We start from the raw sequence: 11,041 nt of genomic DNA, 5'->3' as shown, positions 1-11,041 counted from the left end.
TTGTAGCCACTGGAGGGGGCCGGAGAACCATGCTTCCTGCAAGTGGGTTACAGACAGAAGCTGAGCGGTGGTTTCCTGCACCATTGTCACCCGTGAACAGTTTTCAAGAGGGATGTGGCAACCAAATCAAACCGTAACCCAACGTGGATGTGCAGGGCAAGCCACTCTCAGGAGTGTCTCCGCCACCAATCCTCATTCACAGGCTCACATCCTCAGCATTGCTGACCTGCCTTTTCCTTGGGATGCCATGATAGCATTGTCACCCACCACTGCTCTGAGCAGCCCACAGGTCTTGTCTTTCCACCCAGTCCTTCAAAACATACTGAAGAAGGCTCTTTAACCACCATTTTCTCTTTCTGCTTTATTTGGGTCCATCTCTGGAAATGTAGCTCCTCAGTTTATCCTGGCATGGGAGTGCTCTGAAGGCAGTGTAATTCCTCAGAACGTTTTGGTTCTTATAACTTGGCCTTTTCTGATATTTTCATTGGAAAACTCCCTACAAGCTCGAGCTGCAAGCATTTCTGGTGGGTGCACTCTTTCTTCTAGGGATTAGCAGATGTAGTGCAGTCTATCTGTCACACCTGGATGGTTTGCATTCTTTACTCAGGTGGTACAAGGAGAGTTTTGGGTACTTAGTCCCTGTAGCTGTTTCCAATCAAGGATGCCAGTCTGTTTTTTAGGATTCCTGCTGTTTCCACTTGGGAAACATTTGTCCTAGCTGATGCCAGAATTTCCTCTAAAGGCAAAAAGAGGAAGGAAATGATGAAATGATGTGGAATTGTGGTGGTGGTGGATCAAAACAAAGCAAAACAAACCCTGATTTGAAATTCTAAAAATCACATCCAACCTCGGTATTGCTGTAGTTCAGAAGTGGCTCCTTCCTGCGCCCCAACATGAGGCTCGTGTTGCAGCCATCTCAGCTGGGTGCCCGTGACCCTCCTGGGGAGTAGGTCAGCAACTATCTCCATGCTGCAGCTTGGAAAGAACTGGAGATTTATTGTCAATGGGGAGAGATCGGAGCTACAAATGCCAGCCTGATAAATGTGGAATTGTTTAAAGGGCTGCTGGACTCAAGCCCTGAATTTGCATGCTGTAAACCTGTCCCTTCTTGGTTGTCTCTCTGGAGGAGACAGACTGAGGTTTCTGGTCACCTCTCATTGAATTTCTTGTTTTTCTGCAGAGAAGAGCCCATCTGAGAGCCTGCCCTTGATTTTTATAATGACATTGCAACATTTTTCTTATTAATCACACTCATCAATCTTATCTTAGGATCTAATGCAGTTACCTTTCCTGCAGCAATGAGGAAGGGAAGAGGTTTTGCTTTGCACTGTGAAATGCTCAAATATTTGCCCTGGGCTATGAAAACCAACCAAGGCTGCAGTAAATCTCACAGTCTCAAAGTATTTCCTCTAGTATGTGTTACTTCCATTCCCCCAGCTCCTGCTGGGGAAGCCCCTGCTTGTTTAACTTGCTTTGTTCACTATCAGCTCCTTCAGGGTCATTTTCCATTTTCCCTGCCTGAGCCCTTTGTCCCACGAAAGGTGTAACCTGCAAGAAAAAGGAATCGACACAGTGTTCCAGCCTTGCGCAGAGGAAAGAAGGCTCCAGCCCTCTGAGACCATCGTTGCACCACAGAGCCCATTAATCTGTCTCCAGGTACATGCACTTCTCACTTCTTTCACCACTTTCTCCCCGTGATGCATATGTACAAGCTCTGTTTTGCACTTTTTTCCCTTTTTTCCCTTTTTTCTTTTTTTTTCCTTTTTTTTTTTTTTGTTTGTTTTGCTTATGCTTTAGAGACAAATGAAACCTGCTTTTGTTTACTGGAAAGTATGCTTTATTTTCTCATCACTGAGCATCTGGTGTTTGTAAGAGGCACAACAAATCTTTCCAACAGCACATCAGCCCATCTGAGAACGCCTGGCCGGGAGCTCCATGTGTGCCATGATCGTTATCCTAAAAAGGTACTAAAATGTCCAAGTGTTGGAGGGCACAACATCCAAGCACAGAAAGTGCTGGCAAAGCTGGCTGCACGTCAGTGGAAAACCAAAGGTAAGATACTGGATGTTCATGTTACCTATCAAATGTATGCTTGCTGAAGACTGTGAGTTAACAGAGAGCTTGAGTAGGCCTTTGCCTGAAACCTTTGTGCACGATGGAAATAGAAGTAGGTGGCACTAGGAGTCTCCAGGGAGACATTGCCAAGCATCTGCCCCCAAAACAAGAATAAAAAAGTCACGATGGGGGATAAGATGCATTCAGAAAATATCCAGATGCATTTCAGGCAATTTGGATAAGATGGGCACTGGGCCCAGACTTACGGAAGCAGCCATTACGTCTCCATACCCAGCCACCTTCTACCACTATGAAATCGGGGAGAGAATTAAAGCCACAATGGGCAAGGTAGACAAGGACTGCCATTACCACTGATTAGTGGCTTCGGGTGTCCCCTCAGAAAGCAGCAGGATGATGTACGACCTGCACACAGCCCACTCCCTGTGGCACGGGATTTCCATAAGCTTTCCAAACATACCAGGGTGAGGTGATGCTTGCAGACACGACGTTTTCTCCAATGGCATCTTTCCACAATCATCTGAAAGCCACTAAGGCAATTTGGAAGCTGGTTTCCAGCCATAATTCGTTTGGCCAACTCTGCACTTGCCTTTAATTTTAATAAATTGGCGATATCCATTCATTTAACATTTTGCAAAGAGGGCTCTGCATTTGCTCAGAGAAAATCAGAGTTGAAGGATGGTAAAATGCCTTCATAAATTGCAAGTTAAATTAAGAAGTTGCTTTAAAAGCACTGAGAGCTCTTAGCCCCATGCAGTGTCGTTTACGGCTTTGAGAGCTGTGGTCCCGTTTGGAGGCACAGAACATTAAGGAGGCACAGGAAGAGGGGTCAATTGTTCTGTGGGTGTTTCTGGCCTTTCTGAGCCCATTTTTATTAGTGGTTGGGATGTAGTAACGCATTCATATATTTTTATCATTTCCCACAGAACATGGATTTTACCAAAAAGTCTTAATTTTGAAAATTTTCAGCATTTGAATGTTTCATGTCTGTTCAAAAGCAGTTTCTGAAAGTTTTCTCTTGTATTTGATTGTATCAGTATTATTCTATCACACTGTCTGTAGTGAAAATAAGTTGTCTTATGATGCAATAGTATTAACATTTATTTTTATTATTTCTAAATTGCTACTGGCATCTGCAGCTGGGTTTTGATTGGGACATACTAGTTTTTTTTTACAGAGCATCTCCTTCTTGTAGTGAAATTATGATGATTTGAGATCACAGAATCACAGAGGTTGGAAGGGACCTCAAGAGATCATCAAGTCCAACATTCCTGCTAAAGCAGGCACCCTACAATAGGTCACACAGGTAGGCATTCAGATGAGTCATGAGTATCTCCATAGAAGGAGACTCCACAACCTTTCTGGGCAGCCTGTTCCAGTGCTCTGTCACCCTTACTGTAAAGAAATTCTTCCATGTGTTAGTACGGAACTTCCTATGTTCAAGTTTTAGGCCATTACTCCTTGTCCTATTGCTACACACCACTGAGAAGAGCCTGGCCTCATCCATTTGCCTCCCACTTCCCTTCAGATATTTATAAACATGTATTCAATCCCCTCTCAGTCTTTTTTCCCCCAGAAAAATGGAATATATTGTTCCCACCATGTGATGAAACACAGTAAAAAACAAAAAAGAAGACAAACATGAAATAAGATCAACCCCAACAATTCTACATGACAATGCGAAGTGTTACGTTTCACAAAATTTATATTTTTATGGAAAGGCTTTTCTTTCAAATGACTTCTTTCCGTACATTTTCATTGAAAGAAATATAACATGATGTTGAATATTTTTTTTTTTATTATAATGAGAACTGTCTGGAGGAGCTACAGTCTGTGAGCCTGTGTGACACTGTGTAACACTTTGTGAAGACTTCACATCTCAGCGCCGCCCTAGCACTTGGACACCCACCTCCAGATTCTTCTTGTTGAGCTGGAAAGGAATTTTCCTTTAAAGTAAATGTGTTGTAAGACCTTCTGTTGTTTAAGGGCATCTGAGTCCTTACCTTCATCAAAGCGCCCATTAAAGCCTCTTATAAATACTGCCTTGGAAAGCAGAAGTTTTCAATTACCACAACTCCAGTCCTGATATCAGTTCCTATAATGACCAACCTCCATTAGTGCAACTTTCTTAAAGCCAGAGCACCAAAGCAGATTTCTTCTTCCCCATAGCCACACCACCCACAGGTGGTGACTACCACCTGTCTGGAGGTGGGTTGTCTACATGTTCACACGTGCTGGCTGCTCTTTCCCTCCCTTCTTCAGCAGTTACGTGGATTTCATGACACAGTACTGTGGCATCCTATCCAAAGTGCCTATTGTTCAAACCACAACTGTAGCCTAAAGCCAGTCTTAGTTTTGTAGGTTGAGAACTCAGCGTCCTGAGACGGTCTGGTCCATCTTACAAGGAGTTGTTCTTGCAGGGAGTTCAGTGAACTTTGGGTTTAGTGATAATCCTAAGTATTTTATGCACTGTAGACTATGAATGATGCAAAGATGTCAGTGAAACACATTGTGCCAATGCAAACAAGTCTAGAAAGTTTTACTGCTCCCATTGCTGGTGCATGAACCGTGTTTCTCTTTGCTCTGTACATGTGCAACTGTATGGAGAGGGGCCAAAAGAAGAGTGCAGATACAGACGAATTCTATAATGTTATAGCTAAAAGATAAGAAGTAGGACTGTTAAAGGAATTTTGAACATTGAGATTTCCGTAACACTGAAAAAAGGTTCATTGCCAAGGTGAAGTGCTGTGGATTTGTGTTTAAAATGCTGTGGATGCATACTGAGTATGCACTGTTCCACTTCAAACCAGCACAGAACCCGCTGGATAGCTTTGGCTCAATATGCGTTGACGTGGGATGTTCTTCAGGGTCCAGCATGAATATGGACGCCACCACCCTGCCATTTGGAAGAAATGACCTAACTGGCGATGCATTTGTTTCCAGTGTCTGTGAAAATGGTAAATACGCTGGCAAAGGGGATGTCAATGGGTGTCCGCTGTGAATTTGGCTTTTTGTTTTTTCTTTTCTGTTTTATGAAAAATGAGTCACATGCCTTTGAAGTACCCGGTCTTTTTAGCATGGGTCAGATGTTGGAACATAACTAAAAATGTTATATGGGCTAATTAAATCAGTGCATCTGGCTTGCGTATCTGCAGATAGATTTCCATGGAAAATAGTTTATATGCCATGAATGTCATTAGAAGTTTAGATTACAAATCAAATGGATCTTCTGTTCTTCCACAGACCACCTTGCTTTCAAATAGGGTTTAGGCTACTGAGGGGAACTGGATAAATAGCCTTGGCTGCTTGGGTGCTTGTTTGGCTCTTGAGCAACTGACATTTCAAGACTAGAGCCCCACTCTGCAGTGCAGCAGCTGCTGCTCTCAGGAAGGTAACTTGAAGTTTCTATCCAGGCGACTATCCAGCATTTTGTCTTCACGATAAAGGCCTAAAGCTTCCCCATTTGCCTTCTCTGTAGACAGTAACAAGAAAAGGGAGAGAGCAACAAGCTCTCTGGTTTGGTGTGACTCAGATGTATGCTAAGCTCAGCAGCACATTGGTCCCATGGGAAGGCACGAGCCAGGAAGCCTCCAGACCTGGGATGGACTCCCCGTTTTCTCAGTGACTCAGGTTTTTCCTTCATATCACCTTCCTCTTCTCTACTCAGATCTCTACTCAGATCTCCCAAGTCCCAGCTAGGTTGCTGTGGGCAAGTGCCACGTGTACTCCTTGTGATTCATCGCTAGCAGGAATGTGTGATGTTGGGATGCGGAAAGCCTACGGCTGGCGATTCATTTCCATGCAACTAAGTGCTGACGTTGGTTTATTCCCAGTGGGGTAGGGAGAAGGGATTTTTCACGAAACTGCCCCAAATGTTGAAGTCCCCACGTGTTTCAGCTGTTACTCATGCTCTCTTAAAAGTAGCCTCTAAAAGAATGGGTCAGAGCCTCCCTTTATGGGAGTCTGCATTGTCCATCGGAGGAGAAAAATCAGTTTGTACCAGAAGATTTTAATTAGTTCAGGAATTCAAAAGCCCAGTGGAAAACTGGTCTCAGGAAAACACCGTTTTATTTTGAATTCTGAGACAGTGCTGCGCCTTTTGCTCTTGTTTCTGAACTGCCTCCCCACCTTCAAATTCAACAAGACACTCTGAATCAGGGGCCCTGCAAGTCCACAGTGGTCTTGATTCACACTGGAAATAATCAGTGTGATGAAAGTCACCATGGGACAGAAATGACCCCAGACAGCTGTGAGTTAGGACTTGGGCAATGATAAACCAGTTGATAAAACAAGTGCAGAGTAGACGCGGGATACACCTTGCTTATTTGGGTCCCTGGACAAATGGGAGGCATGCAGCATCTGCTTTTTGGGTGTCTTCTGGCTTGTGGTCATTTTGTCAGCCTACAGTTGAGCAGGAGCCGATCTCGGTACTGCCAGGATCTGGGAGTTAATCCTTGTTCCATGAGAAGGCCAGAGCTTGCATCCAGCCAGTTCCCTGGGGTGCAGAAAAAGAAAGTCTCTGAGAAATAAACACAGACACAAACAAACACCAGACTTGGCATGCAGCTTTGCAGGCAATGGGAATATCTTTTAGCTTCCCGCCGAGGTAATTTGCCTGTGAGGAAGCTTTTCCATTCTGCTCCTTGGATCCTGGGGAAGGCCTGCATGCCAAAATGCTTCGTGGCCCCTTGAGCTGCTCCTAGGCTGGGCCTCGTGCTTCTGCCTGGCCATCCTACCCCACAGCTGCCTGGGTGCTCATGGCCTTCCCACTGGATGCTGGGAGGCCCTGGTCTTTGCCTTTTTGTCTACCCTAATCTCCTCTCCTGGGCATGGCACAGCCCTGTGCCCACACAGGCTGCAGTGCTTCTTGTCTCATCCTGTATGAACATGGACTGTGTAGCCCCAGCTATGGTGTGCCACTCATTAGTTACGCTCTGAAGCATTTATTGAAAAAGGAGTCTGAAGGGAATTCCACTGCTTTGCTCTGAGAGGGGACAAGCCTTGTCTAAACCATTCCTGGAGATGTGCATTGAACCCACTCCTCTGTAAGTCATGAAATCATAGAATCACAGAATCATTTAGATTGGAAAATCATCGATAAAATCATCAAGTCCAACCACTAAGCCACGTCCCCATGTACCACATCCACATGTCTTTCAAACACCTCCAGGGACTCCACCACCTCCCTGAGCAGCCCCTTCTGGTGCCTGACCACCCTCTGAGTAAGAAATTCTTGATGATGTACAATCTGAACCTCCACCGGTGGATCTTGAGGTAGTATTCCACTTGTTGCCTGAGAAGAGACCATGTTCTTTTCATGCATTTTATTGCAATTCTTAGTACTCCTCACACAGAAGTTTCCTTAAATCTGTAAATCACAAAACTACTGCAGCTTGTCTTTTCTCTAGGGTCTTTCATTGCTGGGGTGGGATCCTCTCCCAGTTTGCATGTCACTGCATGTGGCAATCACTCTTTTCTCTCCAGGCTTCATGGCTGTAGGCAGCCAGGTTTCAGTTTTATCTCAGTGAGATTGTTCTGATTTTATTCTGTGTCTCACAGGAAAAGATGCAGGCTAGGGTTTCTCTGTCATTTCCTTTTAGTTTGCTATTGATGAAGCTTGTTTCAAAAAACAATTTCAAGTGCAAATGGAAACTGGCTAAGCATGGGGCCATTAAGAAAAATGAATGTAAGACAAGGAATAGAAAGTATTTAGCTGTGCAAAGTCTAGTAAATATTCATCTTGAGAAACAAATGGCTGTTTTGAAGCTTAGGCTGGAGGTACTTTTAAAATATATCATTCACCAAAGTGAAAGACAGCCTATTTCTCATTGATCTCTCTTTAGGCAAAAGCAGTTTTCCTCAAGACTGTCTCTGTGCTTGTATCCTAGAAGCATGACCATGTTTCATGCCAAGCAAGGAAAGTTACACCCTATGGTTTCTGAATTACAAATGGAAAATCCATACTGTCTTGGAATAAACAGCACTGGCCATTAGACAGTCTATTTGGTTACTATTTGGTTACAACTGCATGAGGAACAGCTCTAGTGGAAAAAAAGAGAAGCAGCAGTAACAGTCAATCGTCACTTTTTTTTTTTCCTGCCTGGAAAACTTGGAGTTTTATGGCTTACAAACCACAAATTAGAATTGCAGGCAACAGATAAAGCTTCAGTATAAATTCAGCTATGTCAATGCCTGTTGGCAATTGTAACAAGGCAGTTGTCAAAATGCCCCTTCGACAGTTATTGCCTGAATAGGGCCTTTCCAAGCAGTGAGTGTCACCAAATGGATCTGGACCCATTTGCGAAGATAGAGCATCCCTGGGGGGATCCTGCTGCAGCCAAGCACTGCTCCTCTGGCTGTTGGGCCCTATTGGAGTGGCGACCAGTGAGGAGGCTACTGCTCTTCCTGTGGTTGTAAAGTGGCATCAACCAGTAAGTCTTAAATGGTTTCTCTAGGAATTTCCCCACTCTCCATTTTCTCCAAAGGTTCCCAAAACTGTCCTATCTGTTTCTTCCTAGGAAAAGCAGATTACTTGTCCGGGTAGGAGGACTTGAACCAGCTGGTCTCCAGAAAATGAATTCCTGTGCTTGTTCATCCTTCCTCTTTGAGTTTTCTGTAATTTCTGTCCTGTACCTGTCTGGCTGTAAGCAGGTGCTTTGCCCTTTACCATGCCATTCACCATGCTGCAATGATAGAACACATTCCTCCCCAAGTGTCTCATTCATATTGGCCAGGATATGGCTACTGGATGGGAAAAATGTTTCTGACATACTGGAGCGGACTCCACTGCTCAAAGACATTGCCACTACTGTACTGGTGAGTTATGCTGCCAAGTTCCCACCACTGCTCTAGAAAGACACTAGAGGTAGAATGGAATCAAAGACTCAAAGAATCATTAAGGTTGGAAAAGATCTCTAAGATCATCTAGTCCAACCACCAACCCACCCCCACCATGCCCACTGATTGTGTCCCTCACTGCCCCATCTCCACGGTTCTTGAATGCCTCCAGGAACGGTGATTCCACCACTTAACAGACAGCAGACAAGAACACTGGGAGAGCATTAGGAGAAGCATGGGTCCCTGCATTCTGCTTTGGGATGGTCTAAGCATGAATTTGTTGCTCACAAACATGCTTGGACTCCTTTCAGATTGAAGGCAGGACTTAAGATGGGATCAAAGCAATTTCAGAGCATCCCATGCTCATTCTTAGAAGTGCATATTTAAAAGATGTGAAAGCAATGTGCCTTTTTTTGCATTGCCCTCCATGCCAACAACAGAGACACAAAATGGCTCACTGAGAAATAGATTTAATAACCCTTCAGGATGTCTTTGTCTTTTATTTTTTATTGTATCTATTTTTCATTAGTTTTAATAGAGATATTCCTGGCAGCTATCCAGGATTTGAAGGATCAGTTTATGGATAAAATTCATGTGAGGCCTATAGCAATAAGGCTATGGCTTTTGCTGGTTGACATGGAATCTCATGCAGAGGGGGTAAGGGCTGTATGTCAGTTACACCCATCTCTCCTTCTTTTTCCGTTAGCCATCACCATTCGCAATTGTACTCAAACAAACAAACAAACAAGCCCATTTAAATACCAGTTTTTTTTCTGGCCCCTTCACCATGAATGATTATGAAATAATCACCAAAGTCTGGTTTCACTTGGCAAATGTTTCCAGATTTTGTTTTCTTTTTAAATACTTATGGGTTCCAGCAGCCCCCCCACCCCAGCTTATATTTTTTTGGCAGTGATTTCAGCTAGTCGCATTTACTGATGCCTGCTACAGCACGGTTAGAAAGCATGTGAGCTTCTTGAACGTGTTTCATCTTTACAGTGAATGTTTTTCCTGCCTTTATGTATAGCCTGAGTATGCAACTTTGCTGTGCATGTGGCCCCAGACTACATCTCACTGCAAAAGTGGCAACAGCTGCTGGCAGCACGAGTTTTCTCCCAGTTAGATGTTAATGTCCAAGTTCAGTGTTAGATTTATGTACTACGAGCTGGTGTAGAGAGAGCCTTGGATGTGCGAGAAGGTCAGTGGTTTGGGTTCACATGAGTTCAAGAAAACAGTTTTCCACTTTGGTGTACCTGGTTTCTCTCTCCTCTCTTTCCTCACCCCCCAAGTTTTCCTTTGTGTTTCAGTTTCACCCAAAGCAAAGCCCAAGCAGAACTCTGCTAAAGTTCACTTAGTTTCAAGCTTGAATGGGAAACAACTGAATTTCATCTGATTTTCACCCAGAGCTATAAATCACTTCAAACTGACCTGTTGTACAGCACTGGTTTATGGAGGGCTGGGGAAGCTTTTGTAGGGCAGGTGGGAATATCGAGTTCAAGTTCATATCGCAGCCACAAAAAAAAAAAAAAGAAAAGGTGAATTTTCACCTGATTGCACAGTGCAGGCATTATGTGGAGGCAGGTGCATTTCTTTCACTCTCAGCCTAGGTTGTGTTGGATTCCAGGTGTCCAAAATGAAGTTTTGCCCGGTTTTACTATTGGAAAACTCACTAGTGCCTTAACATATCATCATACTTCTTCAGTCAGGAAAGGTGGTGGGGAGGTGGAGGTCTGAAGACAAGCTGTGTTATTTCATTGCTGACATTTTTATTGCACTGTGTTGTGTAATGCTGTGGGAAAAATTGCCAAGGCAGATTCCTTGGGAAGGTTTTATAAGGGCCCATATCAGCTACCTTCTCTAATGGCATCCTTCATTTCCTCTTGCCCTGAAGATCTCCTCTGCCCCCAGGGAAGCCTGTTGGGAATAACACTTATCGCTTTGCTGGTTTCTTACTTTTCCATTTGGCAACTATCTTATTTTCCCATTTATCCTTTTCTTAGATTATATGAGAGCTTTTTCAAAACATGTTGTTTTCTAATTTCATGTAAGAGCATACATAGGCAGGAGAAAAAGTAAAGGATACATACACATTGCAGGGAGGGGAGGGGAGGGGAGGGGAAGGGAAGCGGCG

At 43.9% G+C, this 11,041-nt stretch overlaps 1 long non-coding RNA gene across 1 annotated transcript in view; it reads left to right on the top strand.

Moving 5' to 3' along the window:
• Positions 1,788-11,041, top strand: part of LOC110399859 — a 43,556-nt gene continuing 34,302 nt past the window's right edge. The window contains exon 1 of the long non-coding RNA XR_002439441.1: positions 1,788-2,052. This is a non-coding gene — a long non-coding RNA (uncharacterized LOC110399859). The remainder of the gene's footprint in view (positions 2,053-11,041) is intronic.

Source organism: Numida meleagris, chromosome 5, assembly GCF_002078875.1.
Source record: "Numida meleagris isolate 19003 breed g44 Domestic line chromosome 5, NumMel1.0, whole genome shotgun sequence".
Lineage (NCBI taxonomy): Eukaryota > Metazoa > Chordata > Aves > Galliformes > Numididae > Numida > Numida meleagris.
The sequence above is the reverse complement of the archived record's forward strand: the minus strand, read 5'-3'. Positions and strand labels throughout refer to the sequence as shown.